Below are 20,936 nucleotides of genomic sequence, written 5' to 3' on the forward strand. Positions count from 1 at the left end.
TCTCTCTCTCTCTCTCTCTCTCTCTCTCTCTCTCTCTCTCTCTCCTTTTTTTTTTGAATAGTTCAAATGACACTGAGGTTCATGTGAAACCCACTCCTTCCTCCTCTTCTATTTGCATAAACTTTTACTTGTACTCTCACCATTATTTGTGATGTTTTCCCTGTTTGTTCCTCCTATTTTCTTCCTTAGTGAATCCTCACCCCACACACTTTTCATTTTTTTTTCTTAAGACAATTAAAACATTACAGAACCATTCCCTGGGGCTTCTCTCTTATTTGACTAACTCTCTCATTTCTGATGACATTAGGGTGATGAAGGTGTGTATGTGTCATCATCCCTTTACTTAATACAATGTAAACACTTGGTCCATAAATATCCCCTCTGATTTCTTAATTGCATCTATTTTTTTCTTTTGCTTTTCCCCGTATTTATGTGTCAAAGTTTCTACTCAGCTTTGGTACTTTCATCAGGAATGCTAGTTCATTAAATGCCTATTTTTCTCCTATAGGATTATTCTCAGTTTTTTCTGGATAAGTTATTCTTGGTTGTAAACCTGTATTGTTTGCTTTTTGGAATATCATTTTCCATGCTCTCTGTCTCTTTAAAGTTGCAGCTGCTAAATATTGAGTGATCTTGATTATGGTTCGTTGGCCCTTGAATTCTTTCTTGCTCTTTACATTTTTTTTCTTTGACCTGTAACCTCTAGATTCTGACTTGACATTACTGGGAGTTTTCATTTGGGGGTTTCTTTCAGGAGATGACTAGCGGATTCTTTCCATTTTCACTTTATTCTCTGTTTCTAAGAAATTGGGGCAGTTTTTTAAAAATAATTTTTTGAAATGTGATGCCCAGGCTATTTTTTCCCATTAGGGCATTCTGGTAATCCAATGATTCTTAAATGACCTCTGTCCTCAATCAGTTTTCCAGGTCATTTGTTTTTAATATGAGAAACTTTATGTTTTCTTCATTAACTTCTGTTAGCTCCATTCTAATTTTCAGTGAGGCAATTATATGAGTAAGGTTTTATACCACTTGTGAAGCTGTTAAATTTCTTCCTTTCTGTTGAAGTTCTCATTTCTTTTTCAATTACTTCTATTGTTCTCATTTTTTTTATCATATTATTTTAAAATAAAAAAGAAACTTCTTGTTTCACTTTTTCTAGGAATTCTAATTGATCTTGTCTCTAAGTTGTATTTTTTTTTTGAGGCTTTGCTTGTAGGTGTTTTAGAATTAGTCTCCTTTTTTAGGTTTATATCTTGAGCATCTCATAGTAGCTCTCTATTGTTATTTTTTAATATTTTAAAAAAAACTCATTCTACCAGCCTTAGTTTCCAGATTAAGACTTTGTATTAAGGCCAGATTCTAAAGGGCCTCTCATTGTCTTAAATCATCTTGCTTTGTTTTATCTGAGATCCTGTCTGCTATGTTCTATTGATTATTATGTTCTTTAAGGCTCACAGGGGAGGCTTGAGTCAGGGAGCTTCAAACTTTCAGTAGACAGTATTTGGTCAGATCAAGGGTTTGTTATAATGGTTCTTGTTCTGGACTTCATGTGCTCTAGATTCCAGTTTAAGTTTAGGCAACATGTGGCATTCTTGTAGACTATAATTGGTCTGAATCCCTAATCCCTGATTGGAAGGCTCAGCAGGTTCATAGTGACTACATTGTTGGCCCAGCTCTTTTCTAAGCTCAAGATTAAGTCTATGAGCTACTCTTGGCAATCTGATGCTGCTGGCTTAATACCTTTGTGGGCCCAGGGCTGAGTCTATAAAACAACCCACTCCTATGCCATAGTCCCTGTTCTGGCCATTTGCCTATGAATTGGATTTGTCATCTTGACTAGAAAAGGTCCCCTATGGTTTCTTCTTAGATTTCCCAACATTATTTGGTCTGGTTCTTGCTCAAAACATTCCTCCAGAATGTCTTATCTTTTCTGTATTCCTGTTCCAATAATGTATTCTTGTATATAATGTAATTATATGTATATATTACATTTGTAATATATATAACATAATAACTTTGATTCTGTTAGATCTCATAAAGCACTTTATTTTATATTTACTCTAATGCATTTAAGTATTATTTTGTGCTTTATCTAATTCTGAATACAATATAACCTTCAACCAGACTATAAACTCCATTTAAATTTTGCATTTCAGCTGGTGTCTAGCTCAGCAGCTCCGAAAGTCATAATAGATATTAAATAAGTATTTATAGAATCGAATCGAATATTTTCTGCTTTCTTCTAACAAGGAAACAAAATAAACTGATCTTTGTTTTTGTTGCCCTTGGCCTTCTAGGGGAGCTTATAACCTAATAGGGGAGAGGAGGCCTTGATTGAATAAATAGAATGTAGTGAGAATGAAACACTAAAAAAGATTTGGATTTAGAGCTCTTGGGTTTGTCTGCATTATACTACCAGTGTAACCTTGTGCAAATTATGGAACCTCTCAGGGACTTAGTTTTTAATCTTCAAAATGAGGGGGCTAAACTAGACAGACTATTCATTGGATCATAGATTTAGAGTTAGAAGGCCATCTAGTCCAAACCCAAATCCTCTCATTTTTTAGAAGAAGAAATAAAGTCACCAAAAAGATTAAGCGACCTTCCTAAGTCACAGATATTAAGTGCCCGAGGTAGAATTTGAACCCAAGTTTTCCTGACTCTAAATTCTGTACCCTCTTAGCTATCCCCTCTTCCCTCTTCAAGGTTCCTTTTAGCCCTAAATCTATGAGTCTCTGAGGTATTATGGTTGTTTTCCTTCATTCTTAAAGAGGACCAAAATGACATTGCTATGTATGTTGCGTCTAACCGTGGCTGATCAGACCAATATGAGCTCAGAAAGCTCTTACAAAGGTTGGGCAGAAATAGTCCACATGAGTATTTGGGGTGGAGATGTCTCTAAATTTGTACATCTCACTTTCTTTGAGCTGCTACGATTCTTCTTTGCTCATAGAGCACAGTGCCTTCTTTGACGTAGGCGTGCTATGCAGGGCAGTCGTTTGCCAGTGTCTCCCGTGTCAAGCAATTGATTCCAGACTTCTTCAGAGAGACTTTGAGAGTGTTAAGATACCAGTTAAGATACTGGACACTGAGATCCTTTCTTGAACTGAACTACTAAGTGTTGAAACTCTATTACAGAGAGTACAACTCTGTATTATATTGCATACAATATGATAATATAATGTATACACTGTTTGAATGCCAAATGTATGTCTGCCTAAAAAACTGTTTTACGGAGAACTCGCACATGGCAAGTGCTCACAGGGAATTCAGAAGAAATGATACAAGGACACTGAAATTTTATAGTTTTCAGACAGCAGTACTTAAAGGGAAGCTGGCAAATATAGGAACTTGCATGACTTGAACCGATTCTTCCATCACTTAACTAGAATCTCTTGAGGCATCTTTGGAAACTACATGATTGCTGTTGGTGACATTCAATATGCTTTGGTGAGGTAAACCAAGTTCCTAGGGGCCTGAGAGCATCCATCCAGTTTGCAAAGGTACCTGACTTACATTTCCTTCCAACCAGGGAGTAGCAGCTCAGGCAATCTGAAGTGGAACAGGAGCCTTGGATTTTAATCTGAAATTGAAGTTTCTTAAGTGAACTCTGGCCCCTGGGATGGGAAACTTTATTTGATCAGTTCTGGACTTTAAAAATAACAGCCAGGTTAAGAATGTGATTGGGAACTTCTGAATATTTGAACCTGTTACTGGAGGCAAGGGTGAATTTTTATTTATAAGCATTAGTCATTTACTATTTTCATCCCCAGGATGCTATGTAGTTAGAAATTCGTGCTTCCTTTCTTCAAGAAGACACCCAGGGTAGACTTCTGTGGGGATATAACAAGATCAAAGCAGGCTCATCGATTTTTACTTTTCTTTAGAAAAAAAGTTTAACTTGAGGAAAAAAAAAACTTTAAGAAAGTTAAAAATCGTACAGAAGAAACTAGGAGCATAGTCCAGCCATGAGATTTTTGACCTTACTTTGAAGCTATTTATTGTTCCATATGATTAGAAATCATTGATATCTTAAAAGCAAGTAAGATGTAGTCATAATTTTGTTCTGTGACATCATTTTCATTCAGAATCTATGAAGGCTGTTTCATATCTGGTTAGGAATATTGCTTACTTTCAAGGGAAGAAGATAGGAAAATTTACATTTGTAAATATCAATATCCTATTTATTTTTACGTAAAAATGAGAAGCAGTGTGACTTAGTGGACAGTACTCCGGCTTCTGTCTTTTTTTTTTTTTTTGGCTAGGCAATGGGATTAAGTGACTTGCCCAGGATCACACAGCTAGTAAGTGTTATGTGTCTGAGGCCGGATTTGAACTCAGGTCCTCCTGAATCCAGGGCTGGTTCTCTATCCACTGCACCATCTAGCTGCCCTGACTTCTGTCTTAAGAAGACCTGGATTCCACTTTCACATAGTTCTATAATCCTAGACAAGTTATATATTTCTCAATGCCCCAAGGCAACTCTCTGAGGTTATAAATTGCTGAGTAAGTAAGTAAGTATTGATGTGATTTGGGAAAGTGAGTTTTCTGACAAGGAGTTCCTTATATAAATGAAGGCATGTAATGCAATCCACTCACCATTGGTCCAACACTTTAAAAAAAATAATTTGAAAATGGAGGTGAGCAGAAGGACTTTCTCTTGGTTCCATAGAAAAAGTATGTATTTGGAGTTGCAGGATATAGATTCAAATCCCCACTTGCTACCAGTGTGACCTTGGACAAATCACTTTAAACCCCTCTGAGGCAGCACATTCTTCATATGTAAGATACAGAACTTGGCCTACATGACCATTGAGTTTCCTTCCAGTTCTAAATCTACATAGTGGAATTAAACAAAATAATGTCATTTGTCTATTTAGTGAACAAGTTAACTTAAGACTAATGATATGTGAACTCTCTATTTGCCTGTCTGCTATATTAAATTTCTTGGTAACTCTAAGGCCTATGTAACTTATCTTAGATGTGCTGGAAAATTAAAAATTTCCTATTTAAAAATTCTACTTCAAAATGTGGATTTACTGAGAAGAATTTGTTTCTGAAAACCACTAAATTTGTTCAGAAAGGTTCTTTATATTGCATCAGGAGAAATGACCAAAAAATAAATTTTAGAGATAGAAAGGAGTTTAGAGATCAAGTCCAGAGGTGTCAGACGTGACCACCTACATGCAGCCTACAACACTCCCCAGAGTGCAGTACCAGTATCGAAATGTAATTGGGAACTATTTGAAAAAATAAATTAAAATACAGTAAGACTTAAGTAATGTTAATTCATGGTTTTCTAAGTCATGATGTGGCCTGCAAGACTCCTTATGTACACAGCTTAGTAGCTCCTGTTTCTATGTGGGTTTGACACTACTTAGGTCATACAGCTAGCTAGTAGCTGAGCTGAGACTGGAGCATGACTCCTAGGTCAGCACTACACCAGTACTTTGGGCACAATGCGATTCTACTCCAGGCATGATGAACCTCAACATTTGGAATAAAACATTGAGATAAGACTGAAATGTAAGCTTGAGAGTTGAGCTCCCTCAAGTACATTACTGAGAAAGAAAAGCATGAGAGATGACTTGCTTTTAGGTAAAAGGTTGGAAGACTGTTAAGCTGTAGCATCTTGAGATGTAAATTTAACCTTTTCCTTTGGGTACAAGTAGAGAAAAATGAAATGTTGTATATTTCAAAAAAAAAAAGATCTAGATATAGATTCATTTGGTATTTAAATCTAGTATTTTATAATATCTAATGTACAAAAATGCTTTTAAAAAAGGAAAAAGACTTCAGTTATTTGAATGTAACTCTAAGAAGAGTTATATTTCAAATGTAGCTCTCAAGAATTAATTGATCTTAAATGTTAGAATGGAGTCAGAACAAAAATTTCTAGTAATTGGAGCAGAGACATACACAGAATATTATCCAGAAAATTTCCACACTCCTAAAGAAAGCCTTTCCACCAGCCACTGTCATGTTGTCTCTCTTTACTTAAGGAATTTCTTTCCTTTTTCTTAGAAAACCTCTAATACAGAAAGTTGTAATCTAACAGCATTTATCATCACTAGCTAGCTGAATTTTGAATCAATTTTTAATATCTTTTCTTAAGTTCCTGCTACTAATCTATGCATTCTGCAGATGCATATGTCTTTCTAACATCTACATAGGGCCACTAGGTGGTACAGTGAATAGAATGCTGGGCCTGGAGTCAGGAAGACCTGAGTTCAGACACTTAGTAGCTGTGTGACCCTGGGCAAATCATTTAACCCAGTTTGCCTCAGTTCTTTTATCTAGAAAATGAGCTAGAGAAGGAAATGGCAAACCACTCCAGTATTTTTGCCATGAAAACACCACATGGAGTCATGAAGAGTCAAACACAAATGAAAATGACTGAACAACAACATCTATATTCTGTTCATACTGGTAAACTGTTCTGTTGGCCAAACAACAACCATTTTCTGGCTAGGGAAATACACTTAATTATTGCCCCTTCTCATCTTTCTGTATCCCCATTACCATTTTAATACATATCCATAAAACTCTCTCCATTTGATCCACAAATTTGCTTCTGAGAGTGAAGTAGTAAGAAAAGAAGTAATTTCTTCTGATGGTCAGTGCCCCTTGATCTTGACTGCAAAGTAGTAGCAATCATTGCGGCTGCCAGAGGCCCCTGGGGAAGTTCAAGTCTAAGTGATGTCTACTCTACTTTAACTCTCCATTTGAGAACTATTTATACCCAGAAAAATCTGTCTCTTTAGGTCACCTTTTCTGCAAGAAAACTAAGTTGTATCTCACATAATTGAAAATCACATTGATAACAGTTTGTCTCTATTTCTATACCCACTTATCTCCATGTCTGTAATTTTGTCTTCCCCTAGAGGAAGTTAGTATTATTTGTCTATTTCACATCATTATTTCTACCTTGGAAGATACTTAATAGATATTTAAATGTAATTAGTCTTTTTTTTTGGCCCTAGAAGTGCTTTCCCCTTCCACCCAGGTCTTTTATTATTCTGTTATTATCTTTCTCATGTCTGTCTTTCAGAAAGTTTTTTAAGCCATGGCACTTCTGAAGGTCTGGAAAAAGCCAATAAGTGCCTTGGATTAGATAGTCTCTAAATCCCTTTGCACTCTATAGTTTATGATTCTGTATTTCTAACTTTCTCTACTGTTTTCTAGCATGAATCCAACAGTCTAGCCAAACTGGATTTCTTGTTTTTCTCTAAGTATATATGCCTGATGGCATTGCTCCTGTATTCCTTCTACCTGAAATACTTTCTCCCACTCCTGCCTATGAAAATCTTGTTCATCCTGCAAAGTCAAGTGGCCTTCTCCATTAACTCTTCTTCAGTCACTCTGTGGACAAGTGAGCTCTCTCCCTCTCCCTCTCCCTCTCCCTTTCCCTTTCCTTCTCCCTCTCCCTCTCCCTCTCTCACTCCTCCCTCTCTGTCTCTGTCTCTGTCTCTCCCTATCTCTCCTCCCCACTTCTCCGTCTCCTCTCCTTCTCTCCTCTCCTCTCTTCTCCTCCTTCTTATGGTCTTTGCTGGTATTCTTTGGTTTTCTTCTTGATAAAATTTGGTTAATAATAGCTAGAGATAAATTATGTAAAGTGCTTTTCAAAATGCTACATAAATATCAGTCATTAGTATATTATCATCATAAGATTAATAGCTAGCATTTTTAGCACTTTAAGATTTACATATATATATGTGTGTATATATATGTGTGTGTATATATATATATATATATTCTCATTGTTATCTTGGAGGAGAGAATGGTTGACCATTTCAAAAACTTCAAAAAAAAATTCAAGGTAGATGAAGACAAAGAATAGGTGACTTGGCATTTGTTAGATTATTGGTAACCTTGAAGAGAACATTTTTAATGGGGTACTGGAATAGGAAGCCAGGATATCGAGAAGTAAATGAGTAGTAAAGAAATGGAGATGGTTCTTAACCTGGGGTCCACCAACTTCTTTAATATTTTGATAACTCTTTCAATATTATTGGCTTCATTTGCTATCCCATGTATTTTATTGTATGTATTTAAAAGAAACATCTTCCGAGAAAGGATTCATATGCTTCATTTGGTTGCCAAAGACACAAAAAAGACGAAGAAATCCTGATGTAGGGTTTTTTTTTTCTTTTAAGAGTGGCTTTAAAAGGGGAAAGAAATATAATGCAATAGATGATTTGGATGGTGGGGTCAGTTGAAAGTTTATTTTTAAAAAAATGAATTACAAGATAAATCATAGTCATTGGGGTTTGCCTTCAAGTTACTTACAATACAAGGTTGTGACATACAGATGTCAGGTGATGATTTCCTCATCTGACATCATTCTTTTTAAAGACTGCAATTTTATTTGATTTCAGACAATACAACCTTGTTTTGCTATTGATTCTGAAGGAAATAATTTTAGCTGTTTCAGGAAGTTGACAGGCAATATGCTAAAATGAAAAGAACTTTAGAAAAAAAATGGGTTTTAGTCCTGTTTCCATAGTGCACTAGCTTTGTGACCTTGAGGAAGTGGCCCTTCTTAAGCTTCAGTTTTTTTCACCTTTACAATGGAGTTAATAATAGCTGTTATTTGTGTTGAGGTTCAAGTGAGATCAATGTATATAAAAATTTTGTAATCTATAAATCACTCTTTAAATGTGAGGTAGTTTTATGGTAGAAATTATTTTCTTCAATTAATTAATTTTTAATATACATTGACTGGCTTTACTAGGCAGCTAGATGATACAGTAATTAAAGTGCTGAGTTTGCAATCAGGAAAGTGTGAGTTCAAATCCAGCCTCTCACTAGCTGAATGACCTTGGGTAGGTTGTTTAATAACTTGTTTGCCTCAGTTTTCTCAACTTTAAAATGGGGATAATTATAACACCCACTTCCTAGGGTTGTGGTGAGGATTAAATGAGATATTTGTAAAACACCTTGCATGGTGCCTGGAAAACAGGAGGTGCTTAATAAATGCTAACTTATTGCATATTGTACATTTTGTTCTCTTATCTGATTTAGTTGAGTAACATTGTCCTTTAAATCCCTGATTAGAGCACACTCTGGCTTTCCCCTTATTTCTTGATCAGTGTCTTTCAAGGGCACAGTCCTCAATAGATCTGATAATTCCTTATAGAACCTCATGTCCTTGGTGCTTTCTGGTTTGTTTTCGTTTTCTTTTTTTCTCTTTTCTTTCTTTCTTTTTCTTTTCTTTTGCTTACTTTCCTTGATCTTCTCAATGTGAAAATCCCTGGGAGTCAGGTACAAAGTCTGCCTCTTCATTTAACATTCTGAATCAATTTTTTTTTTCCCCTGTGGAAAGCATAGCTCTATTATTCAGGATCATGGAATTGCCATTCACACAATGACTGCTCCGCAGGTGCATTTCTATTTGGGATGCAGCTGCTCTTGGGATTGTGAGCCCACTATGGTGAAAGACTAAAGGGCCTATCTGGAATGGTGTTCCCAAATCTTCCCTTTCATTCACCTTCGACCCCAGTGATCTGAAGGGCATAGCTGCTGTAATTTCTCAATTGTTTTTCTTTTCCATTAACTGAGCATTTCACTGCTTTACCTGTTCTTCATCACCAATTCACAGTGTAAGAAATGGATTCTGTCAGTTGCTGTTTGTACTGGAGCCCTGAGACGTATTCCTGAGGGATGCAGAATAGCATAAGGCCCATGGACAGAGGTTTGGTTTCCTCTGTTTAGCTTTTCCATTTCTTCTTTGTATGGCCTTAGACTTAGAGCTGGAACACCTTTCAATCATCTACTTTGAACCTCCTTCATTTTACAGATGAGGAAACCAAGGCCAGAGAGGTTAAATGACTTACCCAATTGTTAAGTAGCAGAGCCAGAATTTGAAACCAGAGCCTCTGGCTCTTCTGAGTGTATCAGGTTTTCAACTGCATGTCAAAATTCAACTAGTTAATGATTTTGTTCCTGCTGAGACGGAGTATGATCATTTTTCTAATTGCTTTCTAAGACCACGAAGGACTTACTATCTGTACTCCATTTTCTCAGGCATTGTCATCTGAATAAACTATGCATCTTGCTATTCCTTCCACAGTTGAACCCTGTTGAACTTCCAGGACTTTCTATCTAACCTGCAGCTGAATTTTATTTTATGTGATGTCTCCCCCAATTAGAGGGTGAAATCTTTTACAGACCGTCTCACTTTTTTCTCTTTGGATCCCCAGCATAGCCCTTTGTAAGCACTTAATAAATACTTTTGCATGCATTCATTCAATGACCACATTCAGCTCTTGAGTGGGTTGTGATGAGAAATTGAAGCAAATAAAAATGACCACGCAAGGTCCTAAAAATAGGGTTGGTCTTTCCACTGAGAAAAGACTATATATATTGTTCACTCTGGTGCTTTCAGTAAGTGTTTAATTCAGTGAGTGTTTTTGTACTTAGTCACAGATCCTAGTCACCTAATGTCTAGACCAGGGGTGGGGAACCTGTGGCCTCGAGGCCCCTAGGTCCTTGGGTGCAGCCTTTTGACTGAGTCCAAGTTTAATAGAACAAATCCTTTTATTATTCTATTAGAATGTGAGCTCCTTGAGGTCAAAGACCATATTTTTTTCTTTTTTTGGAGGAGTATCTTCGGTGCTTAGCAAGGCACGTGGAATGTAGTGAGTGCTTAATAGATGTTTGTTGAATGCCATGCCTCTTCCTAACTTCTATATTTTTGTTGAAGGCACTACTATCCTTCTAGTTACCCAGGTTCCTAACCCAGGAATTATTTTTGACTCTTCATTTTCCTTGATCCTCCCTCCCCATCCAAACAATTTCCAAGCCATATTGATTTTAACTCCATAACTTTTCTCACATCTGTCCCCTTTTCTCAAAAAAAAATACCACCTTAGTTCAGACATTCATCACCTTTTACCTGGCCTGTTGCAGTAGCCTCTTAATTGGTATTTTTTTTCCCTAGTCTCCCAATCTCTCCTCCCTGAAAGTGGCAAATTGGTATTTCTTCTTAAAAAACATTTTACTTTTTCCTCAATTACATATAGAAACAATTCTTAACATTCATTTTTTTAAAAATTGAGTTACAAATTCTCTTCCTTTTCTCCTCACCCTCCCTGAGATGGTAAACAATCTAATACAGCTTATACATGTGCAAATCATGTAATACATTTCCATATTAGTAATTTTGTGGAAGAAAGCTTGAACAAGAAAGAGAGTGAAAAATTATATGCTTTGGTTTGCGATCAGATTCTATCAGTTCTTTCTCCTGAGGCAGATGACATTTTCCATTATGAGTCCTTTGGGATTTTCTTGGATCATTGTGTTGCAGAGAGAATAGCTAAGTCATTCACAATTTTTCATATCATATAATATTGTTACTATGTACAATGTTCTCCTGGTTCTGCTGTCTTCACTCTGCATTAGTTCATGTAAGTCTTTTCAGGTTTTCCTGAAAGAATCCTTTTCGTCATTTCTTGTAACACATTAGTATTCCATCATAATCATATACCACAACTTGTTCAGCCATTCCACAGTTGATGGGCACCCCTTTAATTTCTAGTTCTTTGCTACCACAAAAAAGTTGCTATAACTTTTGTACAAATTGTAAAAATTTTGTACAAATACTGTACAAATAGGATATTTTCCCCCTTTCATTTTTTTGGATCACTTTGAGATACAGACCTACTAGTGGTACTGCTAGGTCGAAGGGTATGCACAGTTTGATTGCCCTTTGGACTTAGTTCCAAATTGTTCTACAGAAAGATTGGATCAGTTCACAACTCTACCAATAGTGCATTAGTGTCCCACAAATTGGTATTTCTAAAGCACAGATCTGACCATGTCACTCCTCTGCTAAAGAGGCTTCTGTGACTCCCTATGACCTTTAGGATAAATTACATACTCTTTTGTCTGTCATTTAAAACCTTTCATAATCTGGCTCTAACCTTTTTCCGGGGTGAATTCACATTGCTGCCCCTTGCACACTCTGTGTTCCAGTGGAACATTCTTATTTGCTGTTCCCCACACCATGCCATTCATTTCCCACATCTCTACCTTCATGTAGGCTGTTCTACATAGTTGGAGTTCTTGCTTTCCTCCCCTTCTGAGTCAGCTCAAATGTCATTCCCTGCATGTGACCTTTCATAATTTCTTCCCATCCCCCAAAGATTAGTGTTCCCTACCACTCTTGCCAATTATTCTATATTTGCACTTGATTATCCTTAGTGGAATGTAATCTCCTTGAGGGCATGGGCTGTTCCATTTATATCTTTGTATCTTAAGTGCCTGCTTCATGCTTCATAAATTCTAGTTGAATTGAATAGAGTTGAATATTTTTGAGAAGGCAAGAAAGCATTGACAAATCTAAAGAATTTGCAGATGTGGGCACCTAAGCATTATGGAACACAAAGCAAAGAAATAAAAAATGTGGTGTGTTTTGAGTCACAGAAAGTTTTATGGAGGAAAGTGTGTATGTGTGTGTGTGTGTGTGTGTGTGTGAGAGAGAGAGAGAGAGAGAGAGAGAGAATTGAGATGGGTTTTGAAATAAAATACAGATCTGATCATGTCACTCTTACTCAGAAGTCTTCAATGGCTCCCTATTGCCACTCTTGTTAAGTTATTTCCCATTTGAGTTTTCTTGGCAAAGGTATGAAGAGGTTTGGCATTTCCTTCTCCAGGTCATTTGACAGATGAGGAACTCAGGCAAACTGGGTTAAATGACTTGTCCAGGGTCACACAGCTACTAAGTGTCTGAGGCCAGATTTGAACTCACGAAGATGAATCTTCCTGACTCCAGGCCCAGCACTATGCACATTATGGCGCTGCCTTTTTTCTAAAACTTAAGACTCACCACAGTCTAGCTCCCCACTTGTCTTTCCAATCTTCTTTCATGATACTTCCTATTATGTACTCTCAATTTGGGTGAAACTGGTCTAACTGCTTCTAGTACATCTCCTGCCTTGGTATGAGCTGCTGTCCAGTCTAACTTTCTTTTCTTTTTGGTCTAGGCAATGGGGTTAAGTGACTTGCCCAGGGTCACACAGCTTGTAAGTATTATGTATCTGAGGCCAAATTTGAACTCAGGTCCTCCTGAATCCAGGGCTGGTGCTCTATCCACTGTGCCACCTAACTGCCCCTATTGTCCAGTCTAAAAAGCAATTCCTCCTCACATCTGCTTGGAGGATTCCCTCACTTCTTTCAAATACAGCTTAAGTGCCACCTTGTACAAATTGTCTTTTAAGATAATTACACTAACTAATTATTTTTGTGATAGCTAGCATTTCCATTGCATTTTAAGGTTTGCAAAACACTTTGCATATATGATTTTATTTGATTCTCACAACAACCCTGTGAGGTGCTATTATTATCATTCCCATTTTACAGATAAGAAAACTGAGGTTGAGAGTGGTTAAATGACTTACCTAGTGTCCCAATGCTTGAGGCAGATTTTAACACAGGACTTCCTGACTCCAAGTCCAGAACTCTATTTACCACCTCATCTAACTGCAAGTATGATCTCTAGAGTTGTTAGTGCTTCTCCCATATATTTTGTTATTACTGGGGTTGTACCACATCCCCTTCCCCCATCCCACACACCAAGTAGAATTTGAACCCCTTGAGCACAAGGATTATTTTATTTTTGTTAATTTTATCTCCAGTGCCTAGTGCAGTGCCTTGTACCCAAGAGGTGTTGTGTAATGTTTGTTGGATTGAAATAATGTTGAATTATGCCTGAGTGTGTGTAATGTAGTCAGAAGGCATTGCAGGCAGGGAGAAGAATGTGAAGAAAGGCTGAGGAGATGGAAAGAATAAGATATATTGGCATATGGACCAGTGGGTGGAAGACTGTGTTAGAAGGCAAGGCAAATTGGCAAGAAAATCTGACTAATTGGAGTCCATGTCTATGAGCTTACGTTGGCTGTGGGTGAAAATTGGGGGAGGTTCTAAATTTAACACTGCAGCTGCTTTGGGGATTGCGAGTCCTTGCAGTAGGTGCAGACCTATATGGAGTCTGAAAGATGTGAGTTCAAATGTGACTTCAGATATGTGTGAGCCTAGACAAGTCACTTAACCTTGTAAAAATATTTTGGAGACACTGTTTCCCAGATCTAAGGCCCAGTTAGCAGGTTGTATCCTGAACTTGGCATAACAATAATCCTTTGCACTCTGGATCATCTCACTTTCTGGCAAAGTGTATCTCTTTGACCAGCCCTATGTGTTCACTGAGGGATTTCTCCCCCTATTTCCCAGGGACCTGAGAGCCAACATCCATAACATGTCTGACATTCTCACAATCCCTGTTCCTTGCACTCCTGTTCCCATCACAGAACTCTGGTTCTGTACCCTGCAGAATAATCACAACCCACAAGACTTGAGACAATCAACTTAAGAATTGTTCCCACAGGACCCAGGAATGCCTGCACTGTCTATGCTATGCATGAGCCTGCTGTGGGAATGGCTAAGAATAATTGTGTCATAGTCCAGCCCATTTATGTTAAGCCCTCCTTCTTGGGAGGGAGGGGTTCTGTTTGCAAGTGTCATTTTCCTTACCCTGAATTAATTAGACTTCTGTTTGTGTCCTGATTCTGTTGGCTCTGGCCTGCTTTGTGCAGCTGCAGCCAACCACTGGTTAGAAGTCATTCTGGTCTGGTTGGCAACCTTCAGTTTCTCAGTTTCCTTATCTGTAAAATGGGGGTTATTGGTAGCACCCGCCCCAGGGCTTTTGTGAGCATCAAATGAGAAAATGAATGTAAAGTACTTTGTGAAAGCACTTAAAGTGCTCCATAAATGCTAGTTGTTATTAAACTAAAAGTTAGATTTGATACATTGCATAAGCATAAACCTGGAAGAATGTAAGCCCCCTGAGGACAGTCACTATTTTATTTTTTTCCTTTGTATCTTTGACGCTTGGTCCAGCATCTTAGACAAAGCAGGAACTTAGCAAATGTTTGTTGAATTTGTTACTGAGTCTAAAGAGTCAAAAGGGAGCTTTCCTAGTCCTTTCCAGATATTTAGGGGCTTAGAGGAAGTCTTCATTTTTTTTAAACAGAAGAATTGCCAACTTAGATCATGATACATTTTTATTCACACAAGGGAAGGCCCAAGATCTAAAATGAATACCTATGTCTCAGGGAGGGATGTAGAGTAGGGGAAATGAATGGAGGAGACTTCTACGGAGGTTGCTTTAACCTTGTGGTGACTGGTCTTTAAGCCACTAGGGAGGGAAAAGGGGTAGGGAAGTGTCCTAAGACCAACATCTATCCACCCTAGCCAGGCTTGGCTGGTTTTTCCCTTAAAAGGAATTGAAATGGTCATTGAGACTTAATTTGTCCAGGAGATTAAGGCTCAGTTTGGCTTCGTGGTCAGTCTTTTTTTCCCCCCAAGTTGTATCTGACTTTTTTTTTTTTACCTCATTTTGGGTTTTCATGGCAAAGATACTGGAGTAGTTTGCCATTGCGTTTTCCAGCTCATTTTACAGATAAGGAAATTGAGGCTAACAGGGTTAAGTGACTTTCCCAGGATCACACAGATAGTAAGTGTTTGAGGTGGGATTTGAACTCGGGTCAACCCGAGTAGTGCTCTACCCACTCCACCACCTAGCTCCCCTAGTTTCATGATCATTTGAGTTAAAAAGCCAGAACATGAGGATTCAGTGGCTCCTCTCTCAGGCTTGATTCACACTTGTGACAGATGGGTCAGCATGGGGAACACAGACAGGAAGCCTGAGTTCACCCAAATGGATGGTGTATATTTGCTGAATATCTCTGGCATGCCACGGCTAAGTGAACCTTTTAATTGCTAGGTTGTCTGTGAGTGTCTCAGTTTACCCTGATAGTGAGCCTGAATCAGTGGATTAGCCTGCGTCAGGCCTAGCCCAGAACAGAGGGCCCACATGGTTCTTCTGGAAGGTGCCTGGGGGCTTTATACAGTTGCCCGAGCTAATCTCTGTATCCTTTTTTCTAACTGACATATACGATGGCCCGGCCTTGCTTCAGTCACCTGAACAACAGAGACAGAGGCAAGGAAGGTCTTTGATTTAATCAGCAGGAGCAGGTTCTTGCTTAAGTGTATCTGTTTCCCATCTCTGATGCATTAAGCTCATTTTTCTTCTAAAACTGTATGGTTCTTTGAAGGCCATCTGGATCCCAGGGATTAGTCTGCACATCCAAAGGGGAAAGCAAAGATGGTAGTTGTCAGAAAGGGTAGGAAGAGAGCTGTGTTTCCAGAGGCAAAGTGAGCCTTATGGATCTCAGAGAGGTCCCAAATGCTGTAGATCTTGAGCTGTGGGGTGACATGATTTAAAAAAAAAAAAGGGAATATTGAAAGAAAGTTACCCCGACAGCGTGTTGGAGGATATGCTTTAAGAGGGGGAGGGGAAAGATAGGGGGAGCTGTAATTATCCATCTGTGAGGCAGTGAGTGTCTGGACAGATGTGTAATGCTTGTGATAATGAAGAGGAAGGGAAAATTTGAGAGATATTGAGGAGAAAGAATTAGGAAGATTTGGTGATTGATGAGGGAGGGCAACAAATATATACAAATGAATAAATAAAAGGGAGGTATATAAAGTTAATGTCAAAGTGAGTATTTGATACATGGCACATGATAGGATCACTCAATCCCTTGGACTTTATTCAACATGAAATAACAATAATTATAATAACTAAACACAGGTGCAAACATAAAGTTCTCAAAACACTTGATATATATATTATTTAATTTCCCAATAACTGTACAAAGTAGGTGCTTTTATCATCCCCTTACTACAAATGTGAGAAGAAAGAGGCTGAAGGAGGTTGTCACTTTCCCAGTCACACAGCTCTAGTAAGTGTCAGACATGAGATCTGAACTTGGAGCTTCCTCATTCTGAGCCCAGTATCCTATCTACTTGCATTACCAATCTCTCTCTATTTAAAGAATTAATACATTTTGCATTCGACTTAACTGTCATTTATTGAGTGCTTATTTAGCATGTGTTACATGCTGTGCTTTAGACAGCTAAGTGCCATGGTGGATAAAGTGCCAGCTCTAGAATCAGGAGGTCCTGAGTTCAAATCCCAGCTTCAGATAATTACTAATTGTGTGACCTTAGGCAAGTCACTTAACTCTGCCTCAGTTTCCTCATCTGAAAAATGAGCTGGAGAAGGAAATGGCAAACTACTCCGGTATCTTTGCCAAGAAAACCCCAAATGGGGTCATGAAGAGTCAGGATACAACTCAACAAAAGAAACAAAAGACACTGTGCTAGCACAAAGACAGTTTCTACCTGCAAATATTCTGCTGTGTTATAAGGGGACCACTAAGGTTCCAAATAGCTTCAACAATACTACTGCTCAAAATTCCTGTGCCCATGATGTGAGTTTGGCTGAAGGCATGTGATGACTGGTGTGCAGATACTTTATGTCCCTTCCATTACTCTCAATCCATCCTGCCCTGCATAATAGAACAAACTCTCCCTTTGTTCTCTCTTCCACGTTGGCAGTCTGTGCAAACCATTTGAGTCATGAGGAGGTTTCCTTACTTATTGCTTCCTGATCACATTTCAAATCCCCCTAACTAGTCAAATGCTCATTAATGTTTATCAGGGGGCTAAGGTAAGACAAAACCAAAGAGGAGAGCTTTTTCTTTCATGGAACAAATAGCAGGAATCCAAAATTTCCCAGTGGGTGTCAGAATGCTTACAATCACCATAGTTTATGTCCCGTCCTTCTGAAGCTGCAGATCTATTAGACCAGATTATTACTTTGGGGACCAGTGCAAAGCTAAGAGAATCCAACAAATGACTCCTCATTACTTACACCATGCTGAGCTACCTTGCCTTGTAAGGAAGGAAAACTAATGGGGCATTGTCCTGGCTTGCAAAGCTCATAGATAGAAGGTTGGTTGGAATGGGGCTTGTGTCGACAAAATAGGCAGCGTTGTTGATATGATGTATGAAAGTCACATTGTATCTGGCCTGACAAAACACGGCTAAGGCAGGACTGCTTTCTGGGTTATTGTCAAGATGATTTCAGGTCTGGTACAGGTTGGCCTCTGAGGCTCCCTCTCCTCTCTGAGGTTCTGTGCAGTTCTGTTTTTGCCAGACTAACATCATTGTGCTCCTGCTTGGCTTTTTGCTTTCTAGCTTATGAAAATCTTTTTCATTTTTTTTCTCATTAAATTACAGTGATCTTCAGAAAATGGAAGGCTTTGGAAGCTTTTTCTATATTTGCACCTTTGGACCCAATATAAAACACATTGCAATATAGGCCCTTCTGAAAAATGCTTCCCTTTGAACACTGAAGGTTGGGTTTAAAAGAAAATACAGATACTGTTCAAACCTTTTTGTGCCTGTGGGTCGGATGAGTTAATATTACAGTATATTGCAATCTGAAAATCTAGGGGCTTTGAATGATGGATATAATAAAGCAAAGATACACCAGTCAGTCAGAATAAGCTTTGGGAAATATACCCTGCTGAAACAAAGGTGATAACATGTATGCACAGTGTGTGTATGAGAGGATAGAATTCAATTCAGCTCAAGTTTATTAAATATCTGGACTGTGCTGGGCACTGGGGACGCAAAGACAAACCAAACAAACCAAAACAAAACAGGCCTTGCTTTCAGGGAGTTTCTATTTTCCTGGTGAGTGCAACATGTGCACATGTAGGTTTTGCAACCAGGGATATGGAGGCCACTTCATGTTGGGACCCAGTGCTATCAATCAAGTCTTATCCCCACTTGGGTATTTGTACATTCAACACCAGAGGTCATGGGAGTAACTACTAGGCTTGCTCCAGCTCTTGGAAAGCTGGCCATCCCACTACTTGTTAGTTCATTCCCTTTGTAGTACAGGTAGCAACCCTGTGTAGTCAAGGGATGGTTTGTGTAGAAACCAATCAGATTTCAGGTGTCATTAGGCCCTTGTACTATTAAAGGAAAACTCTCCTTCTTCTTCTCCCTCTTCTTCTCCTTCTGTTCTTGATTATTCAGACTTCCATTAGAATAAATAGTAGAATAAATGCTTAATTGAAATAATGAAAACATGATAAAGCTGCAATAACAATGAGGGGGTCAGTATTAAATCTCAGTCTCCCTGTCCTGCCTCCACAAGCTTTAATCTCCTAGCTCCAAACTTCCTTATTCCATCTCAAGTCCTCAAGCATGGCAAGGAAATTTGGAGACAGTCAAGGGTAGAGAGATACACTTGCCCTCTGACCACAGAATATATAATATCTGTCCCTAGCCTAGGTGTCACTTTACCTTATCATGGGAACTCAGCTCACTGCGTCCTCTGATCCAGGTTACTTTGCACTCCTCACGCTTCCTGCTTCTTGCTTGGCACAACTGCATTCTTGGCTTGCACTTGTATCTTGTTTATTTCTCTGAGTGCCCTGGCTTGCTATCAAAATCTTAGGAAACGTAAATGCCTGGAGGAGGAGGGTGAACTGGTTGATTGCCAATCTCCATTTTCATCCTTCACCCAATTCACCTTCACAACTTCTTGCCTGCCCTACCTTGTAAGTCACCGCCCATCTTTCCACCATTCCTTCATGAGCAATGAAACTTAGGATGCCAACCAGGCAGGTGAAGCTGGGACTGAAGGTCAGTGTACTGGCAAGTACTTATTACATTAATATAGATTTTTGGGCACCTGTGTGGAGGATGGATTGGAGAAGGAAAGAGAGAAAAAGGTAATCTGAAGGAGTGAGGGCTAACAGTTGGGAGCTCACAGAAGGCTTCACAGAAGGGCAGGTACCTAAGCTGAGCGTTGAAGGAAGAAAGGAATTCCGAGAGGGAGGAATGAGGAAAGAGTACATTCTAAGGATATGCAGCAGAGTAAACAAATGCATGGATACAGGGAATGTAAAGTCTAATTCAGGAAAAAGAAAAATAACTAGTAGCTTGGTTTGTCTGGAGATAGGGTTAATGATGAGCATTATTATGACATACTTCTGGAAAGGTAGGTTGGGGCCAGGCTGTGCAGGTGCTTAAATGCCAGAATGAATAGTTCATATGTTAGCCCACAGACAATTGGGAGCCTCTCAAGTTTTGAGCTAGGAAGTATTATGGTTAGACCTGTGCCTTAGGGTGATTATTTTGAAGGATGGTTTGGAGTGTGGAGAAACCTGAGAGAGAACAAATAGGAGGCTACTGCAATAGTCTAGAAAGAGGTCAACTGGTATTAGGTGGGTGGATGGAGAGGACAGTTGTATGAAATGTTTTGGATATAAAATTGACAAGATTTGAAAGCCATTTGGATTTAGGAGTTGAGGGAAAGGGAGGAGGCAAAGATGGCTAAAGTTGCAACCCTGGGTAGCAACATTAAAATGACCGTTTATTTTATTAAAAAAAGTTATTACTATAAAAGCAAGGTTTACAAGTTAATCAACAGTTGAACCAAAATGATGTGATAAAAGACTCTCAAATTTGACCCATTTGACTAAATCAAACACAGAGGGAAAATAACAGTGCTATACCATTCATTTTAGCAAAATGGAATCCGACTAAAAACCAAACAACAGTGCTGTAGACAATTCTCAAGAGTTGCAGGGAAAGTATCTACCTGCATTAAGAGGGACTTTCTGCACCCAAGAAAATCACAAATCCAAAAATTTCCCCCTATAATATTATAGTAATAATAGATCACATATTGTGCATGTTTCTGCCTCCTTCAATCTCTGAACATACGTATTGTTTGTAATTTTTTATTACAAATAAAGTGACTATATATTTTCATACAAACTGGTCCTTTCCCCCCTTTTCATGACTTTAGGATGTCTTAGAAATGGAGTCACTGGGTCAGAGGATGTGATTGGTTTTATTTATTCTTATTTTAAGTTGTCAGACCATTTTCCAAAAAACTTGCAGCAGTGTTGGGGAGCTGGTGTCAACACGGCTGGTTTCTGCAATTCCTCGGCCCTGTAGTTGTACCTTTGTGTGTGTGTGTGTGTGTGTGTGTGTGTGTGTGTGTG

At 38.5% G+C, this 20,936-nt stretch overlaps 1 protein-coding gene across 4 annotated transcripts in view; it reads left to right on the top strand.

Annotated features, from left to right (window-relative positions):
* PDE4D (phosphodiesterase 4D) overlaps nucleotides 1–20,936 on the top strand; it is a 1,859,629-nt gene that overhangs the window by 50,706 nt on the left and 1,787,987 nt on the right. Inside the window, exon 1 of one of the 4 annotated variants that reach the window (XM_027863634.1) lies at nucleotides 19,537–19,566. The exons of the other annotated variants lie outside the window; for them this stretch is intronic. The gene's annotated coding sequence lies outside the window, so the exon portion shown is untranslated. Of the gene's footprint in view, nucleotides 1–19,536; nucleotides 19,567–20,936 lie in introns of those variants that run through there. 4 annotated transcript variants of the gene reach the window in all.

The sequence above is a fragment of the Vombatus ursinus genome, unplaced genomic scaffold, assembly GCF_900497805.2.
Source record: "Vombatus ursinus unplaced genomic scaffold, bare-nosed wombat genome assembly UNPS02014772.1, whole genome shotgun sequence".
Lineage (NCBI taxonomy): Eukaryota > Metazoa > Chordata > Mammalia > Diprotodontia > Vombatidae > Vombatus > Vombatus ursinus.